The sequence below is a fragment of the Mugil cephalus genome, chromosome 13 (genome assembly GCF_022458985.1).
Source record: "Mugil cephalus isolate CIBA_MC_2020 chromosome 13, CIBA_Mcephalus_1.1, whole genome shotgun sequence".
Classification (NCBI taxonomy): Eukaryota; Metazoa; Chordata; class Actinopteri; order Mugiliformes; family Mugilidae; genus Mugil; species Mugil cephalus.
In genome coordinates, this window is record NC_061782.1 from 17,677,521 (window position 1) to 17,700,123 (window position 22,603).

The 22,603-nt window shown below is 41.7% G+C and overlaps 1 protein-coding gene across 1 annotated transcript in view; it reads right to left on the reverse strand.

The window, feature by feature from the left end:
• The window catches only part of chrm3a (cholinergic receptor, muscarinic 3a), a 74,018-nt gene extending 71,715 nt beyond the window's left edge, over positions 1-2,303 (reverse strand). Inside the window, exon 1 of the mRNA XM_047603967.1 lies at positions 1,981-2,303. The gene's annotated coding sequence lies outside the window, so the exon portion shown is untranslated. The remainder of the gene's footprint in view (positions 1-1,980) is intronic.
• Between the last annotated feature and the right edge of the window lie 20,300 nt (positions 2,304-22,603).

Here is a 22,603-nt window from a genome sequence, read left to right on the forward strand (position 1 = left end):
TCCTCAGCAGCAGCAGCAGCAGAGGTGACTCTAGGTCCTCCTTTCGTAGGGTGGGCCTCATGTGAGCCAGTTTCATCGTAGCGCTTTATGGTTTTGGGGGTACACTCAAAGTTTTTGCAATTTTCCAGACTGATTGACCTTCAGTCCTTAAAGTACCGACTGTCATTTCTCTTTACTTAGCAAAGCAAAGTGTGGCTACTTTTGCTACATAATTTCATATATGGTATGTATCTACAGTGTAGAATGCAGTAAAAATGAAGAAAAAACAACAGAGGGATGAGACGGCGTGTACACATATTGGTTTTCTTGGCCAGATTTGCACTAGAGCATTCGATTGTAAAACGGAGCATTGGTGGGAAACTCCTTAATTAACAGAAGTCTAGTCAAAGTCAGGCTAGCCGTTCGCTTGTTTCCAGCCTTGATGCTTGTAGCTAATCAGCTGTTTGCCGTATTATACTCAAGAGTGATACTGAGCTTTTCATCTACCTCACAGCCAGAAATCGCCCAACGCATTTCCCGTATTGTAAAAACGATTACTTGTAATGACAGAACTGAAAGGTAAAGAAACAGCTTGACTTCAACCACGGGAATACAGCTCACACATCACTCAGCATCAGCACGTAATCACGAGCTCGGGACTAATAGACCAAAAGCATCAGCATCTGGGCACACACACGCAGAACAGCAGCAGGAGCAACCGCAAAGACATTTTCTAACTGCAAGCAGACCTCTGTCACCCGGGGCCATACAATGCACTATCATCCACCCACAGCCCATTTGGAAAAGTCATAACCATGATCAATATGGCCGTAGCATCGTGCACAACAAAACCATTTATCAGAGCCTGAAAATAAACGTTAAGTCAACCATTATTGACCGGGGCTCGAACAATACATCACACCGTGTCAGCTCTATTGCTCTTCACCTTTCTCTTTCATGTGTCTTTTTCTCAATGCCCTCCACTGCATCCCTCCACACGGGCGGCAATGGAAAGTCACAATCATCTAAACACATTCCTGCTCCACCTTCAGCAGAGCGTGCATTCACCATGACACAGGACCTGACTGTGCTGTTCCCTAACAATGGCTCTGTTGATATATTGATATAAAAACACGCTGGTTGTGTTGACAGGAGCAACAAATTAAAATGTTAAACTCTTCGGGTTTACAGCAACTGTGAATAGTTTGTGATTCATATACGGCTACTGTATTGTCAAACTCACTCTCTGGCTCCTGCGATGAATAACTGCAGCCGTGCACTAAAAGGAAAATATTTGCACCATGGCACAGATGCCATTCCCTCTGCTCTTACTCATTATCCAGCACAATGTCAATGTACCCCCAGGTCACGGAGAGGGAACATTCCTTCACATCACCATCTATGGCTATCATAAATAAACAGTCACCCCAATTCATGAAAGCCTTCCACTCGCCATGTAAGGACACGATTAATTTGCTTCCCTGTCCAGTGCAATGGAGAAACTAATTCTTTACATCTGCTCGCCAAAATAAGGACACGCGCGCCAGAAAAGGGGAAAATACGCATTGATTTTTTTCATAATCAAATTAAACAACTTTCACTTTGAGAAATTCAAGATATGAAAAGAAAAAAGAAAAAAATCTGTCTTTTTTAATCAACTTCACATGTTGCCCGAGAAGCCGCGCAGTCTTCCTGGAGGAGAGAGTTGAGGGGTTGGGCAGTGATGCTGCGCCGGGCGCCGGGAGCATGGTAGCTGCGTTTGTGCGCAAAACTTGCATCCAAACAAAAAGCGCAACAAAATAGGAGCTTGAAATGTCATTCTGAATATATTCGCTCTGGGGATTTACACGTGTAATGTCACCTCGAGTTCTCTGCAACTTTAAAGTGCAGCGCTGTGAAAGGAGACACGCGCCACAATAACGCAGCTGAAAATCGGCTCGGGGAGTAAAATATACTTTACTTTGAATGGATATTTTCAAACTTTCCGCATTTGGCACCTACCCCATGTCGCTCGCTGATGCGCAAAAGCAGCGCAAGTAGATAAGGGAAGGAAATGGCAATCCAGTCAAACTTGTCACGGGTCCATGCTTGGCACAGCGGCAAGCGGTACGGCAGTCCAGTCTAGTAAGGTCTGAAGCGCTAACGGTGCTCGGCTAACGAGGCTGGCCACCTTCTACCGTCACCGAGCAGTAGATTGGGCGGCGATGTGAGGAGCACCGCGGGATCTCCAAGGGCGCACGGAGAGGCGCGGCGTCAGGATTGGCCAGAGGAGCCGTGACGCACCGGCAGGTGGCACACCCGTCGAATAATAAAAAAAAAAAAAAAAAAAAAGGAAAGGAAAAAAAGAAGAAGTCTACATTCATTCATAGACAATAGCCCTGTCATGTCATGCAAGATCATGGTTTCTCTGTTATATATTTAATTTATCATGATATATGTGTTATCTAGTTTGGTATAAGCAATCTCCTGTCCTCCTGTCTGATTGAAGTCTGAAGATTGAAGTGTCTAGTACAAGCAAGTGTTCCATTTTAGACACAGTAACCCAGACAATACAGTTGCCAATAACACATTTATTTAAGCCTGGGTCTGGGCACTCATTCTTATACATAAATAAAATGAAGGTGTTAAATCGAAGTTGAAAATCATCGACTCAGGTGCTCATTTCATCCAGTGTGTGGGGGGAAAAATAAGGCAAGTGGAAACAGAGTGTTTTGACACTTGCCTGGGTGTAATTCAGGGAGCCAAAGCAAATGTTTTAATAATTTTTCATAAACACAAATAAGAAGTGAGTGGTAATCCTTTGAGGAATGTGGAAGCCAATTACGGCTGGCTGCGGGGACTTGTGGAATGAAACATCAGAGCTTCCTGCTCAGAGTCACCGCAAACCCTCACACCACATTTCCTGCTTGCGCATTGGACCAATATTTCTACAAAAATACGGAACGCTGAGAGACATGAGTAGGATATTGTGCTGACTTCCTGCCAACATGTGCAGAACTCGCATCATCCTAATTCCTAGAGGGATTTCTAATACTATGCCTGTATGTGCTTTCCCACCAGGAGCTTGTTTGTATCCTGTGAGTGCAAAACCTGTTATTTCTACATGGGTTCTGGTGTGTACGTACGTGTGGAGGTTTGCACAATAAATTCAATGCACACTGTGAATAGAAGAGGATGGTTAGTTCATGTCCTTTTGTCCATGTTGGGTGTGCTGTGTACGCTCACGGATACCGACTAATCTGCGAGTGTTACAAGAATCTAGGAGATATTGAAGAGGCAAATCTAGAATAAATATTAATATAAAAGTCCATTTACTTTCCTTCAATGTTGACTACACCCCAGCTGATGGGAGGATAAAATGATGAGAATAAAAGATGTGAATTACATTTGGGAGGCTGGGGGAAAAACTACCTTGGCACTGAAATAGTACGTACGTCACACCTGGAGGAGGACAATAATAGAACAATTGGAAATAAAATAAAGTGTCAGATGTACCCACAGCTAAGACGCATAGTTGCTCTTGTGTCAGGATTTATTTTCTTTCAGGTCATAAATAATAAAAATGGTGAAGAGAACCCAGTTTGTGGTTCTAGTCCAACACCTGCCACGTAGACCTTGATAAACACCAACTGCAATCCGCCCCCCTACGTTCACCGTCCTGCAATTTCACACCGTCTGATTTCTCGAGCGCCGCATGAACACACTGATAACCAAGTTACTGTAGCCCACCGGTCTACGGGGACAGTTTTTACTTCATAATGGCCTCTTCTTTCTGATTCTCCCTCTCAAGAGCGTCAACAAAACACTCTACAACTGAAAAATATGTGGGGACAAAAGTACATATTGTTTTGTATAATGCAAATGTATCTTTCTGCTGAACAGCATTCAAGGCTCGATAGAGAATCGGAGGTCGAGGTGGAGCTTCTGTCATTTCCGTTTCTTCTACGGGAAAATAACATATGCGTGCAGGGTGGACCGCAGGGCAAGACGTGCGAGAAACCTGCAAGGTGAACATGAAGTCGTAAAAACTACAGCGTTAGCGGTGGTGACTGCAAACGCATAGAAAACATACGATGGATCCAGAATCTCAAAGCCACACAGAGTAGTTTAGTGAAATTAGAATAATGAAATTCCTGTAAAAAAATTATACACAAATATAAATTGGATTCAACAGCTGTCTGTCCATCTGTATTGAAGTTAAAACAATGCTGCCAGCGCAACAGCAAACCTATTTTGCTAAAGAGCCTTGGGACTGAAAATGTTCCCAGCTGCTTGGACAAGCTAAGCTAAGGGTAAGCAAGGTTGATAACTAAAGTTTGAAAATAGCATGAAAAAAAAAAAAAATCAATTCGAATGATGAAGCTGGGCTTTCTGCAAAGTATCTTGGGTAAGAGACCTCAGGGCCAGTAATCTCAACACTAATGAATAAAGCTCTCAAATTGCTCATTCGAGCTGCGGATCAATAGATTCCATAGAAAGCGGTTCACAGATCCCACTGTTCTCAGGTAAGATTACATTCAACATGCACATCAGTGTCTTCTTTAGGTGTAAGGCCCCAATAGGTCACCGGCTCTGGTTGCGTCCCAGACTACTAAATATTTGGTCAGATTTATTGCTCTTCTGATTCATGTGACATTTAACTTCAGATTTTGTACACCTACAAGCCTAGGCCATAGCAGGCTAAACCAGGGTAAGCACTCATACATGTGTGCTTCTTGACTTTTGTTGGTGTACTTTACAACTGCAATCGAGTTAGAGCAAACAAATGCTGAACAGTCTCTTCTACAGAAGTGACTGCAGCACACAAAGAAGACAAGAAGTGTGTGTTTCAATTTCTCTGAAAACACATTAACATGAATCCAACATATTTTCAACACCATTTCAGACACTAGTCGAGACCTGCCAATCTAAGCTTCCTGTACACAGTAGGCCCCGCCCCCTATCGCCTCAGGTGAAATTCCAGGGGGCGCTGTGGTATTAGCAGAAGAGAAGCTAACGATGCTGCTCGCTCCCATGAGGCCAAAATGGATTGCTTTGTTTTTTATTTTCTTGATATGTCAACTGTATATAATTTTAATGTCCTGATATTAAGATCTCGGGGAGAAAAAGTGTACATCTTTCTCAGAATAGGTGAAAACCAATCCTTGACCTCATAATACCTCGAGAGACATTGGTGTCTGTAGCTGCTTTCTAAAAATCAAAATTGTGTGGGTGTGTGAATGTGTGTAGGTACAGACATTGAAGCTCAGAACATAGAGTTTCGGTTTGTTGCTCTGTACTGTTTATCTGATTTCTGGCATACCTGAAAAACTATAAATAAAACATAATGAGGAACATCAAAGATAACCGAAAAGTTGAAGAATCGTAACGCTCTCTTGTGAACTTACTCATTTCTGCGCTTACACCTTGCAATATTTTATGTGCAAGAAGGAAAGATGGGGAAAAAGTTGGTTTAATGTGCCCTGGGTAGGTTCTGTTGATTCACTTTAATAATTTGTCTTTGATTAGGCGACTACAGGAAAAAAAAACAAGACAAGACACAGCATAAAAAAAAACAAAAAAACATCATGCATCACTGAACACATATCAAATCACAGTAACCCCTAGTGTGGGTTATTCTGGATTATTCTGAGAGAAAATATCTCCTGTCTCATGTTGCTTCTGATTCCTCAGCATGAGCAATTAGCATTCATGATTACAGCTCAGACGTAGTGTTGGAAAGATTTAAAAATCTCACACTGGCAAATATTCTGCACTGATAAACAAATTAGCAAGAACTAATTATCACGTTTTAACATAACCTTTCTTTTACTATGTAAAACGCACTCAGAGGAAGAAAAATGAATGTCGTATAGTCCCATACCATGGTGATAAGATGATGAATAGCACCGGCTTTTAATTTTCTGAAGGGCTTTTCCATTTAAAATGCATGTTTGTTTGTTTTTTTTGCAAGAAAAATAATTACACACCCTCAGGATGATTTCTATGTGCGTGTAACCGCATCCTTTCTTGACATGTGCAATGAGATGTTAGACCCTGAATACCATCTGAGTGATCGTGCACCCCCAGCTCCACGGTGCCTGTGATCTTCCCTCGATCCGCCACAAACTTCTGCTTAAGTTTGTCTTACCTCCATCATACAAGGTCAGTCGAGCATTTTCCCTTTTATAGGCATCTTTTCATCCCTCTCTTCACATGAACAGAAACCCTAATCCTCTCACTCTGCCCAAAGAATTCTGCATTGTCATAGACATTTTTGCGCCGACCTTGATCGCAGCCTGACTTGTCAACTCCAGGGTCATCCCTGTCCTTTAACAAGTAGTTAGTAGAATATACAAGTAGGCCCAGTCCTTTTCTGTCTCCCAGCAGAAAAGCCTTGCCATATGGCTTGTCAACGGCGCCCTCGGCGCTCCACTACAAAAGCTCTTCAAAGTGAGGAAAGCTGCACAAAATATCCGGCTGAATTTTTCTCATTATCACACTATCCGCGCTTTAAAACTTCTCACAGAAACTCACTGGAAACATTACCAGCAATTGTTTTGTGTCCAAACGCCGGAGGTTCAGTGATTCAATTATGGGGAAACAACCTCGAGGGCAATCAGTCAGCGATCGCTAGGGGGTCAGCAGCCTGCAGTTGGTGCTTATATCTTGTTGTGACAAAGAGTAATCACGATCAAGTAGAGCCAAGTACAGAGAAAGTGCTTCTTTCAAACTGTAGAGGTGACTCAGGCAGACTAATGGCTGGAGTCAGTCGACTTCAGCTCGGCATCACGGATTCACTGATTCACGTTACATTGTGAGGGAAGCGGAAAGATTCCTTTTATATTTTTATGCAAAGAGCAGCGCAGATGTAATTTACAAAGACAGCATTGGCGGATTTGTAATTCTTACTAATTTTTAAAACCCTAGTTTAATGAGCGGTGCAGTGGTTTGCACTGTCGCCTCCCAGAAAAAGAACTGTGTGTTTGAGGTTTTCTGGGGTCACGTCAGTGCGGTGTTTGCATGCTCCGGCCTCCTCACTCAGACTCGAGACATGATCATAAACGATTGTCTGTCTTGCTGTATTACACCAGATGTACTGCTGTGACCCTCTACAGGATAGAGCGGGTATAGCTAACACATGGATGGCTCTTTGATTCCTGATACATGTCTGCATAAAGTGGCACTCATCTGTGGCCAGCAACTGGAGATTTTTCCAGCTGAAAGCGGCTGCCAGATTTCCTGCTTGTAGATGTGCCAGCGTCTTCAGTCATTAAGCATAGTAATGTATTAGTAGTACTGCTCTAGTACTACAGTACGCTGGTGCCACACAGAGCATTGCAGATCCATATTAACCCCTTGGCAGAGGAACACTCGGAGATGGCTATTCATAGCTCCTGCCAAAGAAAACACTGAGCAGAGAAATGACTGGTGAGTTTTAATGTTGACCGATCGATAACAGCAACTGGCTCAGCATCTCCCTTTTTTCTTTTTTCCTATTTGTGGTGAACCAATAAGCTCCTGACTTACACATAACATCATCATCCAGGGGCGAGACTCTGGCTTGTTACAGTCAACAAACATCTGACAAACACTTTAAGCCAGATTGCACTCAAAAAGACAAAAAGACTAACTTCACAATCGCCTTTAAGTTAAAGTGTTGGTGGAAAAATCAAAATAGGCGTAATTCCAAATACACCAACAGGAGTAATTTCTCCCTTTTAAAAGTTCCTCAGACAACATCTCTTTCTACATGTTCAGTAGTACTTTTATAAGACGCCAAAATCTTCATGTGTAAAAATTGGCTCTTTTAAATTCAATCAACAGTCCGTTTGCTCCCACTCCACAAGAACCTAACATCCCCTGATCCACAGCCACCAGATACTTAATGTGAAGACCTCTTAATCACTAAATGTTTTGTCAGACATCGACAGCGTACAGGCTCAAGGTGAACAAGCCGCCACCGCTGCTTCATTGTGATGCCCGTTCGCCAGCGTCCTTCATAAAAATCCCACGTATTCTTCCCAGCGCAATCAGATTAAACTAATGCGACTGCCGACGTGAAATGAGGAGCAACTCACCCTCCGAGAGTCAATGAGCATGCAGCATGCAAAACTGCAAACTGACAAAACAGAACATGTCACCTCTGACTTTCCCGTTACACCCGGTTTCTCCGCGTCTCGTCTGTCGCCAGTAAGAAGCTATTCAGTCAGAACAAAAGTCAGATTATCGTGGGTTTTAATTATGCTGAAGGAATAAGCTAATTAATTACCACTATCAGTGGTATGGAACATCCCTTTAGATAAAGAACCCGAATCTAATTATCTTTTGACCTCTCTGTTCCCTTGGTAAGCTCCACAGCGAGTGTACAGTCAGTGAAAGTTGGTGATTAATATTGTGCAAAACTTCATTGCAGAATTTTGGTAATAATTCGTGTTCGCTGGCGTTGTTTGTCTCACCAGCACACAGGGGACCGACTGAGGCTTTTCCATGCTTGAGATAACTTACAGCACGGCTCGGAGCTTTGATATACCCAGTTGGACTGATTCCTCCTTGAACTACAAAAACAGGGCATCCGTACATCCAAAGACACAATGCCAAAGTGCATGAATCACTTGTTTGTATCAGTATGCCGTGGACCAACCATTTTCTCACCATATGCGCCTTTGTCTCTCCTCCCCGAGTCCCCAGCTGCACTCCTTTCCTAATGATTTACCAACTGCACACCTGGTTAGTCAAATACTGATCTCCCAATATTCATAAAAGAAAGAAACCCGCTGGGGGAATTTTCTGGGCGCAGTTCAAAATCCAAGCATTCACGGGGTGTGTGTGCGCGCGTGTGATAAGGAATGAGAGTGTGGCAGCGGGAAAAACAAGCGATAGAAAAACAAGAAGTGGATGGATGGATGTTAACGGAGCACAGTTTCTGCTTTCTGAACCCTTATATGTACTGGATCACAGCTGAACTGCAAAGGCCAAAGTAAAGGTGCTCATCCTTTTTGTCTCCCCGAGCAGATTCTTGGCTACTTATTCCGAATAGGATGTCCAGATGTTAAAAATCCCAAAGAGATCTGAGGGATGAGAGAAATAATCAAGATAAGCAAATGGAAATACAGGGAGGCAATCCGCTAACGAATTAGTGAGTGTGCGTGTTTGCCTGCCCACAGCCCTGTCTGCATGTCTACATTTAAGACACCCAAAATTTACTCCATTTATCTCTTTGCACTTATGCCATCAGGTTAAATGCTGATAAATACCCGTCTCCTCCTCAGCTCTCTGAATAAAGACCACATCTGGTCTTGGTTGTTAGACTCATATTAGCTTTTCATGCTGGACTAATGAGAGCCATTTCTCTCGGGCTTACAGGATAATGCTGGATCATACGGTTTTGATAGACTGGGAGACGTGGTTCTGCTACCGGTTTATTACGGCTCATTACCTCATGAGGAGACGTCCGCACACACAGGCCGATTACTGTAAACTTAAACATACCAGAAGGTAGAGTGTTGGTGCAACAAAACTAAAAAAACAAACAAAAGGGATCCTTACCAGGTTATAGAAGTTAAACGTTTGTTATTACAAATGTTTTACCCTTATTAACAGATACTTAATTTTACTACCACATACATGAACTTTTTATTTTTGCCACATTCACCATATTTAGCATGCTAGCGTGCTAACATGTAACACAACATGAATTCCCCAAGTTATCAACAAAAATATTGGACAAGCTACAATTCGACCTGAGGACAAGGCCAGAGACAAAGTTAGTGAAGAACTAAGATTGTTACAGTTCACCCTGAGGGAAGAAGAATAGTGGCAGCGCAGAAAGAGTCATTACAAAGTCATGAGAATACATATATTTCAAATGCATCAAAGTTTGACCCACCGGTGACAGGATCAATAAAATTAGTAGATGTGTTCATTACAGCACCTAGCTCATTGCAAAATAAGGATGATTACCTAAAATGAGTCAGTTTTTCACAGCATTCGCCGGACAAAACGTGCTGTATCCTGTTTAAGTCATCTTCATTATTCAAGATTCCAACCTTTGACCGAAACCTGGTGGGCCCCGGCAACGTCTGAGTCCGATAAATTATTCATCGCTTTCAGAATGTATGGATCCTATATGTACAACATTACTGTAAAAAACAAAAACCTGCCACGCAGAGACACGTCTCGTAGCTGAACTGTGCAATGAACTCCAGTTCCAGCGTCACAGACAAGATAAACAATGAGCACACATGCGATTGCACATTATTAAAATTGACAGACAATTGTCATACAGTATACCCCAGAGTGATAAAAGAGAGAGGGGAGAGTAGAAAAAAGACAGAGAGGAAAGGGGGAAACAACAGTTGCTCTCACTACACAATGTATTCAGCCTCTAAACCCAGTGTAGATGACACAAGTGACACTTTTACATTATATCCCACCGAACTGGAGAAACTCAGAAACTCTACTATAATGTTTCCACTTTTGAACCATTTGGAAGCTGTAAAAAGCATGAGTGTAGTAGTGTGTAGTATCTTGCTCCCCGTGACACCTAATCTTTTAATACAGAGATAAAAAAAATAATCTTCTAAATGAGTGAATTAATTAAGGAAGGCTAGATACAGAATATTAAAAGCAGATGTATCTACCTCTAATTTGCTTCTGGTCAAATATTGGATTAAAATAGTGGTAGATTTTCATTTTTTATTTTCCTTTAAGCTAAGTCTGGGCCCATGTATAGTATATGTCATTTAGAAAAAGATAATGTGCAGCAAATAAAAAAGATCTGACTGAAACCCAGAAATTTAGCTATGGAGGTTACATTGAGACCAACCTGGGTATTCAGTGGTTTTCAACTAATGGCTTAGGAAAACGGAATGATGTTTTGGAACTTTTTGGAGCTTACAGTCTGACTGTGAACTTGACACTTGAGAGTTTAGCGATGACATCGATGATCAAGCAGTTTAAAGAGTTTAAACCACACGTTAGCCACGAAACACGTTAGCCACAAAACACGTTAGCCAGGAAACACGTTAGCCACAAAACACGTTACCCACAAAACACGTTAGCTTGCTGGTGTATGAGAGGGTGTCCAGCTTCTTTAGTTCTTACTTATTGCCACCCAGCATACTTCCATCAAAACTAACTATAGGTCCTCCTGTCTCAAATAGGACTTTCTCAGAAATTTACCCTCAGAAGCTAAACTAAAAAAAAAAAAAAAAAAAAAAAAAAAAGACTGCAACAAGAGCTGGTTGAGGCTGAGGACTCTAAGTAAACAGAGTACTGAGAGTTTTCACATCTCTCAGGTAACTGTAACAAACCTGTCCTTTGGCTGGCCCTTCCCTCGACTTATCCTCCATAAAATTTTTACGGGTTTGTTTTGATCACTGGGTGGGGACTGTGGCATGTCAGCATACTTGCTACAGGGGGACAGAAATTTTTGCAAGGACCAAAATCTTGCTTAACTCAAACTTTTGTGTGTGTGTGTGTGTGTGTGTGTTCACATTAGCGCCACTTTCCACTGTGCCAGGATCCTGATGTGTTTATGATCACACCTCTGTGTTATTGGTTCTGCATCGAGGACTGCCAAGATACTGCCACCACTGGGAGGACTGACACGGCATGCAGCGCAGGTGCAAATAACATGTGGGAGAGAGAGTGCCCACAAAGAGAGACAAAAAAAAGAAAAAGAGAAGAAGAGACAAAGAAAGACTCAGTCCCCCACGCAGACGTTTGTGAATTCACAGTATATTGCTGATTTAATTTAAAACTCATCTTAAATTTTTATGTAAATACAAAAGAGATTTCTGGAGGAAGAGAAAGAGAACAGGCAATCAAAATGAATTATAAAAGCCACTCCTCAATGCAGACAGCTGCACACTGTTGACATAATGGAGCCTTTTGCCACAAACACAAACTGAAATATTCTCTGAAATGTGTTTTTGATCTCTTGAGTTTAAAATTCATTTTGGAACCTCACAATCCGTAGCCTAACAAAAATAACATTTCAGCGCACCTTACCTTTATTATTCGCTTATGTGAGGGTCCAAAGTATGCACAATTTCCTAGATACTTTTTTTTTGGGTTATTTTTTCCCCCAAAACTTTTACAACTGACACTTATTGTCAAATGTTACCAACGCCACTTTTAATGTGATCGAAAATTCCTAGTACTAAAGCGCTCATATGAGGCATTTTAATTCATTTGATTATTAGAACATGTTAATGTGGCAACTGTCACTCGTGTCTTTATGCTGTTGAGCGTAGCAGCATTCCCCATGGCCTGACCAAACTTATTACTAGTCTGTGATCAGTTAACAGCTCTGCTCCTCTCTCCATCTGAGGTTTTCCTCTAATAACAAACCACAGTTATAAACGACCTCTTTTTTCAGAGCAGCGTTTTATTTCAATGCAAGTTGGTTCTGGCGCAAAAAACATGTGCTATTGTACTGACTGAAGCAGCTATTGTCGTTGATTGCTATATATTGTCTGGGGGTTCATGTTATTTTGTCCACGATGCTGAAAATTGAATAACACACAGTGCTAAAGAGTTTAACTGAAGGCAATTTTTATAGACTACAAGAGATTTTCAAAGCTGAACTCCAGCATTTTTTTTTTCTTTTTTCTGAGAATAAAATAAATTCCCACTGCTGTAAACAACACTGAGCTGAGTTTCATCAAAATCATCAATTTTATAGAGCTGCTTAATTGAACAGCACTCAAACAAGCAAGCAACCATAAAGAGGCAGGGGTGAAATGTTTGTGTTTCGTACAGAAAAACAGCAAAGGGTTGTGACGTGCAGGCTGCTCACTCTAAATTAGGCTGCGTGAGAAACCAATTAGCGCTGTGTAGAATATTAACAATTCTCATCCCCTCCTGTGCCAATCATCATAATACCGTTTCAACTGACAAATTAAGTCAAATTTATGAGACAATTAAAATGACTAAAATCGGAAACTGGGTTTGGACCCCCACCCCCCTCCTCTTTTCTACCCACAGTGCTTTGGTGTCTTTTTTTTAAATCAAGACATGAAATGAATAAATCCTTATCTCAGCCACTCTCATTGATATGGGTCTTTGCACTATCCACTTACACAGGGAGATGAGCAACGGAAGTATTAGACAGGGAGACACAGTTGAGGGGGACACAACACAATTGGATCGACAATGGTTGTGCTGGGGATGAGCAGCCGCAGGTCAAGGTAACTGAACAATTCCAGTGCCATAGTATCTTTCTGTCTGCCCACTCTGAAGCTTATTTACACCATACAAAGGATCTAGATAAGAGACATAGTGAAGTGTGTGCGAGTTGGTGGAAATGATAAAGGAAGGGAGCAGGAAGGGAGTGGATCCTATTAGAATGGGCAGCTGACAATGAAAGGCAAGTGTTCAGGACGGATAATAAGAGCAATCGATGAATGTCTGAATGCAGGTGTGGAATTGCCACGGCCAGATAAAAATAATCATTATCTGAGAGGACAACGCAACTAACCAGACCAAGTGACTACCACTCTTGAGCCACGGTGTCCTGGTTCACCCTTTTATGTCTGTAACAGAACGAATTGACTGTTCAGAAGATGCTGTTCTGTTTTTGTCTCTTACACACTGTGTCACATAACTGTATATACTATGTATACATAACTGGACTAATAGTTTATTCTGTACTTTGTTTGTGATGTATTATTTGTATTGTGTTAACTGCAGTATGCTGAAATCTAGTTATGAAGGTACTGATAACCGGTAAAGCTAAATAATGGAGACATTTAAATGTAACTGTAATTGTTTAAGTATTTATTGGAAAAGTACTTGTTTCTTGACTTTGACTGTAAAGAGATGTAAGTAGTTTGACGGACCTAGAAGTTTCGTCATATGAGAGGTGAGAGAAACAAATTACTGCAGCGTGCATAAATGATTGCGCTGTATGAAAAAGCTAAGCAAAGACTGATTGGCCATAACGATTGAAGATTGACACTAACATTCCTACCTAACATGTTAATGTGTTTGTCAAACTAATTTTGTACTCAAGCACAAAATAAGTAATACTCAGACTTTCCCATCATTGCCAACTACAAGTTAAAGTTTCACTTTAACTGCAGAACAATGTCCCCTGACAGTACGTAAACTACTGATTTTAGATAAGTTCAGTGTAAAATCCTAAGAATCTTTGGATCAGTTACCAAGAACTTTATTATAGGCATTTGTGTCTTCCTCACTATTTGTTTTAACTAACCAGCTTATTATTAGCATGCCAACGAGCCCAGCTAAGGTGGGGCCATTATTCCTGCTTACATACATCCGTATATAAATATATATACCTGTATTACTCAAAGTACACCTGGAGAGCCACTGTGAAGGCTCCAGACATATTGGATCTAACCAAAGAGCCTTTTAGTGTATGTGACTGTATTTTTCTTCTGTAGCTCACATTAATTATATTTTTCTTCCAGTCATAATTTTTGTCCTAAACTTTTTTTTTCTCTCCACATTTTGATTTTGGTGAATGAACAAATTGCACAACACTGCACCTTTGTGAGGACAACAAGCAGACTGCGCCTGAATATATCCCAGGAACTGGGCTCTACATGCTCAAAACGCACACCCTTTGGCTTGATTTCTCTTTGAAACCAAAGGGGATGATTTGCATTTTTCACTAAACTAAATATGGGGGGAAAAAAAAGTCGTCTCTTGCAGAAAGAGAGAGAGATGACCAGAATACAAATTTGGCAGTTGGCACTACACCCCGTCTCTCCTAATCTACGGAGCCAAAAGGATTACAGCGGAGCAATGTCCCAGCATTTTAACTTGACATATTCACAGACTGCTACACTCAGTCTATCCATCTGACACGCTCCCTCTCCCCTTTCCTGACTGTAGCCAACACCTCATTCCTCATCTGTCACAGGGAAATGGATGGAGACAGACAGACAGACCAACTGACGGACAGACAGACAGGCAGGCAGACTAAGCTAGCAGCTACAGCTGTCTGGGAACACTGAGTTCAATGATGACAACACATTCTTATCATAGCCACACAATGTTCCCCAAGTTGTACATCACATAACATCCCTGAAAAAGGACCCATGGGCAAAAAATATTGAAACGTTTCCCTGCCTCTTTCCAGATTCTATTAGTATTACAGAGCTGCAGAGTCTTACTCTTCATAACCATAAATCCCTCCAGAAGTACAAATATTGAAAAAGGAGCAGCTTTGGGCAATTGGGTTACACACTGAAATGTCTGAGTGGCTGCTTGGTTTGAAGCACAGAAACCCAGCTTCTGTCACAATATCGCACGACTGCCCGTACAATCCGGCGCACAATAGCACAAGTAAATGTTAGAACACCTCAGGTTTTGAAGATTAAATATCTCAAACGCTCAATTCATATTCATTCAAGTTAATTCGATGGACCCTTTTTGCATCTTGTGTCGCGTTCGTTCCGTGCTTAGACATGCTTTGTCGTTGTTATTCATCAAACAGTCACTCCGAGTCGCGTTTTGCACGCGGCCGCTGAAGTGCTCCTTAATGCATAAGCATTTAGGAAGAAGAAAGGGGCGAGCTGAAAGTGTGGCCATTGGCACGTTCTTCTGGATTTATTAAGGGTCATGTAATTTGCAAGGGTCAATTTCGTATGGGTAATGACCTGCCTTCAAAGCAGCTGCTGATTTGTGCACATACTGTACGCTAATAGGAGGCTGTAATGAGGAAGCGAGACAATTCAATTTGAGTGTTCTGCAGAAACCTCTGCTACTGAGCAGGGAGCAGGGCGAGACTCAAGATATTACAGCTTAAAACTGAGCATTATTTTCTTTTAATTTCCTTACGTCTGTCTCACCTTCTCTACATCATTTGTTCATTTATTTATGTTTTTAGGAATTGGCTTAGTATGTGTTTTAATTGAATTATAGTTTTAAATATCTATTTTTTTTCACCATTATTAGATTTAATTATTCGTTTTGAATTTTCTGATATCGGTTCATTCTTTTAAAGCGATTAATTTATTACCGGTCAGGCATAAGATTATGAACACCTTCCTAATACTGTATAGGTCTCTCTCCCCAAAACAGCTGAGAGGGACAAGGGTGTCCTGTGGTGTCTGGCAACAGGATGTTGTTAGAGGGGGGTCCTATGGGTTGAGGGGCCCTCTGTGGATCAGGCTTGTTCCAGTGCATCCCTCAGATACTCGATCAGTTTGGGGTCCAGTGAATTTGAAGGTCAGGTCAACACCTTGTGCTGTTTTTCATGTTTTCTGTGTTAATCCTAAAACGATTTTGTTCGTGTGTCTGTGTCAGGCTGCATCCTGCTGGGGATGTCTGCTGCCATCAAGGAGTTTCATTGCCGAAAGGGTGTCTGGTCTGGTCTAGGTGGGTGGTACATGTCTAAGTAACATCCCCACGAATGCCAGACTGATATAATTTACAACAAGCCCACGAAATATGCAGCCAGTCTGTTGCCTGCCAGAGACACGTCACATTATGTATCGCTGAACAACTATCAATGGGAAAACAAATATTTCAGTCACTTATTCATGGCATTCATTTTGACAGCCGTTTAACACGAGGCTCCTGCATATCCCTCGCTGAGTGTCACCATTGATTTAACATGGATTTTATTGACTTTAATCACTCCCTTACCATCTGCCTGATGCTGATAATTACCAGCTGTGATTTGGGTGTTTCCATTTTGTATAGCACCTCGTTCAGCTCGATCTGGGTGTAGATGCACTCTAGAAATACATTATCATATTATATAATTGTCTGTGGGCAGATCATTTCAACGTGGCTGCATAGTGACGTCCAAAACGCAGTCAGGAATCTTGGAGTTTAGATCCAAAACAAACAATATAAAAAAAAAAAGCTTGATTTTTGTCCTGCAATGGCTGTATGTTCAGCATTAGTCTTCTAAGGACTTTTACAAATGCTTGATAACTCTGACAAATCCCAGATTATCACTTGGACATAGCATGGGCACACTGATAGAAATCTGGCATTAGTCTGACTGGCACATCCTCACATGGAGCCGTGCATCATCCAGTGAGTGAGTGAGTAGACAGACCTAAACACAGACACCGTAGACACCTAAAAGGAAATAAATTAACATAACATTGAGAAGGACTGCCCACCTGATAAAATGCTAAGGAAGGAAAAGCTAGCTTAATGATTGGAACGACCAAGATAAACAAGAGGGACAGACGGCATCCGTCCAATTCACAAGGCGAGACAGAATCCTATACAAGGCAAGCATGCACGCAGACAGGCACGCACGCGCACAGACACGGTTTAATCAAGAGGCAGATTTGATTGCAGGACAATCGAGAGAGCGAGAGGGGGGCTAATATGCCAGGTCGACATCGACCGTGACGAGGACTCTTGCTCAGTGTTTTGCACCAATGTGATGAGACTTTTGTTCTGTAGTTACACATGTGAGCAACAAATGCTGCGTGAAGCGTTTGTCTCTTTTAGTCCCGTGGTCAATCTCACAGTGGTGTTCACAAAAGCCATGTAGAGCAGGTGTCTTCAACATGTTTCAGACCGAGGACCCCGAAGTGATGGAGAGATTGAGTAGGGACCCCCCTACCTACTACATGTGTTCTATATTAAACAGCCAATTTATAAATATACATTAGTATTATCATTTTGCATTCAATATTAAGCTGCCCCTTATCCCGTTATTAAAATATGTTCGATTCATGTAAATGTGCAATTAAAGAATTTTTAATATATATGAAAAATGTCCGATCAATCAAAGATTTTGCGACCCCCCCTCACCCTGCAGTACCTCCACAGAACCCCTAGGTGGCAACAACTCAAGGAAACAAGTTTGAATTCTGACTTGAAGTCTGAGGAAATTGTTGGAGATTAGCATCAGTGGCCAAGTCAGGTCAGTCCGTGATGAGCAGTAATATCCCCACGATATCCTCCAGCCAAGCACTTCTACCAGCAAGCGAAACATTCCTCCCTGACCTTGACGGAGCAGCAGGCATACCTCTCTCTGCGACTGCACACAAGGGACTACGAGATTGTTGTCTTTCTGATTTACAGCAATCAACCGTGGCAGGTATCCAAAGCCACCTAAACTCAGAAACTATGTCGTATAAGGCAGGGCTGCTTTTTTTACTTTCCTGGCTGAATTTTGAGCATTTATTATAAATGACGCTGGCTTTTGCAAAATCATTGCCATGAGTCATATTTAATTGAAATTCACGCTAAAGAGCAGTTTGTACTTTTTACTTATTAGATGCTAAATTACATGTTTCCAGCAGAGCACTTGACAGAAAAAAAAAAAAATGAAAAAAAAGTGTGTGTGGTTTATTTTAGGGTTATATGCTTAATTCTTACAGTGTGCACATGTGGACACTCCTTGGCAATATATGGGTCATTTCAGGAGACAAGAAAGAAGCCAATTGGTCAGCAGTCAGCCCATTCACACTCAGAAACGTTTGCCCTCTTCCAACTGTGTCATCAACAAAGCCAGTCAAAGCCATCTGCCTCCCTGCACTCTGCTCTGGCCAGGTAGTCGCAGAAACGGTTCAGGGTTATCATTTATTCTCAGACTGCAACTGCAGCCCGTTTTGTGTCAGATATATTGTTTTTATTTTCAATTACCGTCTGGCATAAAGGAAGATGTTTGGTGAATAAGCAGCAAAAAGGCTTGGGTTGCATGCGAGTAGTCACATTTCTATGTTGAACTGAACCCAAGGACAAATTTATCAAGCTCTCTTCAGGCTGTATGTGTGTGTTTTCGGGCAGGAGCCCCTCTCCCAAGATGAACCTGGCAACGAAATACAGCAGCGCGGCAGCGTCTCGATGTTCCTGCCCCCTTCTCATTTCTGTTATTCCACTTGAAAAGACATCGATGATCTCAGACCGTCCAAATCAAATCATGTCCTGCTATTAAGCGCGATAGATTAGATCTCGATATTTTATCTCTGTCATCTTGCTATTGGTTTTCTGTTTCAAAGTCTCACTACATTGGTCAGGTTATTACTTTATATGGTATCGGAATATGAACCAGGAGGCGATGCTGGGAATCTGGGCAGTAGGGATATGTTTTCATCTGTGCTTTAAACATATGTGTTGTGTATAGAGATGAAACAATTAACTAATAAATAAACTGAGAGACAGAAAATGATTCAATTATTATTATTATAACAATGAATAATTACTAAATGTATTTATTGATGGATTTTTACCTGAATAGAACAAGATACTTGATGGGACCTGAGGAAAATCTTGACTGATATTTGAAAGTTTCTTTTACAACATTAATTGAGAAAATACTTAAGTTAACTCATAAAGAGAAATGACCAGAATCCAAAACATAATATAAGTGTAATAGTTTGAAAAAAGAAAGCCGGGACTATGAGATGAGCTGTGGAAAGAAAGAAAGCAGGGGATGAGTCTGTGCTCAGAAGGAAATTAAAACCAGTGAAGATGAACAAATGGACATTATGGGGAAAATAAATAACAGCTGATCCAAGAGAAAAACAGACAGAGAGAATATGCACTGACACACAGCGCGACAAAACGCTGGATGTCATGTTTTCTTTTCTAATGAGTGAAGCTGCACGACAACTTGGAACATGATGTATAACGTGGCCCCTCCCCTTAACCCACAGGACCCAAAGACCCCCAATGACAACGTTCTGTTTTTCAGAAACCACAGGATAAACCATCAGAGGACCCATGTCCATTCACTGATTTGGAGTTGAACTTTGGATGTATGGAGGAACAAGTGACACCTACACGATATTAGGAGGGTGGTCATAATGTAATGCCTGATCAGTGTATATTAGCACTGCACTGTACATAAAATGCTGTAAAACCAACAATGACAGCGTTGCAGATTAAAACGTGAAGTTTCTCGTGCGTCTGTATTCTTTCATCGGGGAACACACACGTATAATCTAAGGATAACAGCTGAGCAGGCAGATGTCCAGACAGCTGTGATTACAAAAACAGTTTCAACGACTCCTTCTTTCAAACCAAGCCAGGCTGCCGTCTCTGGATGGAAGTCTTCAGAAATTAAACATAATGATAATTAAGAATAATATTGACATTCATCTTTCTTGGCTCAGGTTCGTCTTCCTACTTATGTGCGGCAATAAAAAACCAAAATTGACGCAAAAAATTCCAAGTAATTCCTGCCAATAAATAAGTGCTCCTCAAACTTGAGCTATTGAAATGCACATAATTCCACTTGGCTGGAAAATGGGTCATTTCCCCAACCGCTCGAGCTTACCTTTGAGTGAGCCAATTTGCCATTTTCAATTATTAAAGGCAGCACCTGTCTCCTTTCAAATTTTCAGTGGCTCAGATCAGTGCACGAACAGCCCTGCAGAGACAAAAATCTGTGGATTTTAAAGCGAAGCCGGCGAAATGAAAGGAGACCTCGGTGCGATACCACATTCAAAGAGGAGTGATGCAAACAGACCTCATCTGTTGGGATATACACTCATCTCCAGCCCTCCTCGGTTCCTTTTCCCTCACTGAAACGTCATTGAGTAATTGGCTTTCTCTTGGCCTGGAGTTGTCCAATCTAAATGGTAATTTGGGAGGCCTGCATCTCCTCGCTGATGGCGACGCTTGTTTACTGAAAGACAGTTACTCAATACAAAAATTAGAGTTGTAATGAGAAGGCAGGGGCCTGTGTGACTGTCACGCGACGATACATGTCAGAGCTGGGAATCTGGTCCGGAGCACTTCCACGCGATGAACTACACGTCGCCCGAGGCGCTGCAGTTGTGATCCCAAGAAAAAAAAAAAGTCTCAATTAAAATATCTACTTGTTATTCCAGTAGGCTGCGTGTAGTTTGTCAATGACGCTCCGACCGTGCGGAGCGTGAGCTCGGCATCTCTCTTCTTTGTTTACCGCGCGTTTCTTCCCCAGGTGCTCCAGCTTGGTTTCACGCTTAAAATACATGCGAGGCAAGTGTATTTTCATCTCTGGAGAGTCCACAGGTGCACGTTTTCATTCCCTCTGAATTAGCTCTGATGGATGCGACCTGTCCAAGGCGCTTCCCCGGCTCCAACCTAATAGATGCTGGGATAAGACCAAGTCCACCTTTAACTTAAATAGAACTAATGGGGTGAAAAAGGGCGATAAATCAATATGTTGGAGAGGAAACGAGCGCGCACAAACAACAAGATTTCCTTTCAGATTTTGGGTCGCCGCGCGCTTTGTCCAAATACCTTCCTCGTGTAGCTTTAATGCAGACATAACAGTAATTTGAATACGCTGCCAATTAGTCCAGGCTGAACACACACCGAAGTACGTCAGAGGACCTGAGTAAACAAAGAGCAGTTTGAAATTTCATTTGTCATTTTTGACATTTAGGTACAGAAGTCTGAGGCACGGCCATCTGGGAAAATAATCTTCTGTCATGCCCTCTGCTTTATTATTTCTTGTTTTCTGACCCGGCAAGGTCTGAGCATCTCTCACCATTTTTTAATCTCCCCTCTCGGACAGCATGACAGAACGGGATGGAAATCCAGGATGGGGAGAAACTGCACAAGGGGAGCAACGGGACGGCGGCATCTATTTTTGCCGCATCTTTCATCTACGCTGCGGTGGTTTTCTGGTCAAAGCCGTTTCTGTAAGTAAATGACAGTTTAATAATGCTCCAAAGCATATAAAAGGGATTAATGTAGTTGAGCGTAAGCACAAGGGAGAAGCAATTTTCCATCACTTAAGTACCTGCAGCAAGATGTTGTTGCAGGTACTTAATCGGCCACAGCCAAAACAGGATTACATGGCAACGACTCTTGTAAAGAGACTGTTGGAGTTGCTTTTATTCAGTGTTATTTAAGGGATTAGTGGGGTTGAATGCTGCTTTTTTTATAAAAAAAAAAGATGAAACGTGCAATCCCCATAATAATCCACTTCAAATAACCATTCAAATGTTTACTTTTTTTTTCTTCTTATGATAAGTGGCGCATATTAAGACAAACATCCACTGGTTTGCAGAAAAGTTTGCTTGGCTATGGTTCAGGAGTCTGGCAATTAAATCAATGAATCCACGTTGATCCACAGTGGATCAACATGCGATGCACTTCGGTGCAGTGCTTTCAATTTATCGGGCGCTTTGATGATTCCAAATAGCTGTAAACATCTGAACTCAAGAGGACGTGTGTAGTCAAGATGTTTATTGCAGATACTGGTAATATCTGGTAATTGTAATTCATAGCCCTAAAAAAAGCTGAAGAGCGTGCCTTATTGGCAACGCTAAGATTCAAAGCCATTTCTCTCCCTGAGAAGCTCTCATATACAACACAGTAGCAGCAGCAGCAGCAAAGCATCAGGTGATTTCCTGACAGGTCAGTGAAAAGGGACTAGGCAAAGAAAGTCACTTTGGAAAGAGTGTCAGGGAATGGCGGTGGAAATGAAAAATAAACCGTTGGTAAAGCTTAACCTCAAAAAGCCAACTACACAAAAGCATACTCCATACCGGACAGATGGAAACTGATCACGGGTTCATACAACCAGACATCTTATTTTGTAATGAAACGCAAATTTTGCCCCAAGAGGTCTAAATCAACAAAATTAAAAGACTGTAAAAACACAAGCGAACACAGAAAGGAAATTAAATGAACGCAACCGTTGCAAGTCAGGGTCCAACCGTGCAAAAGAGACACAATGTGAGGCGGACGCCAG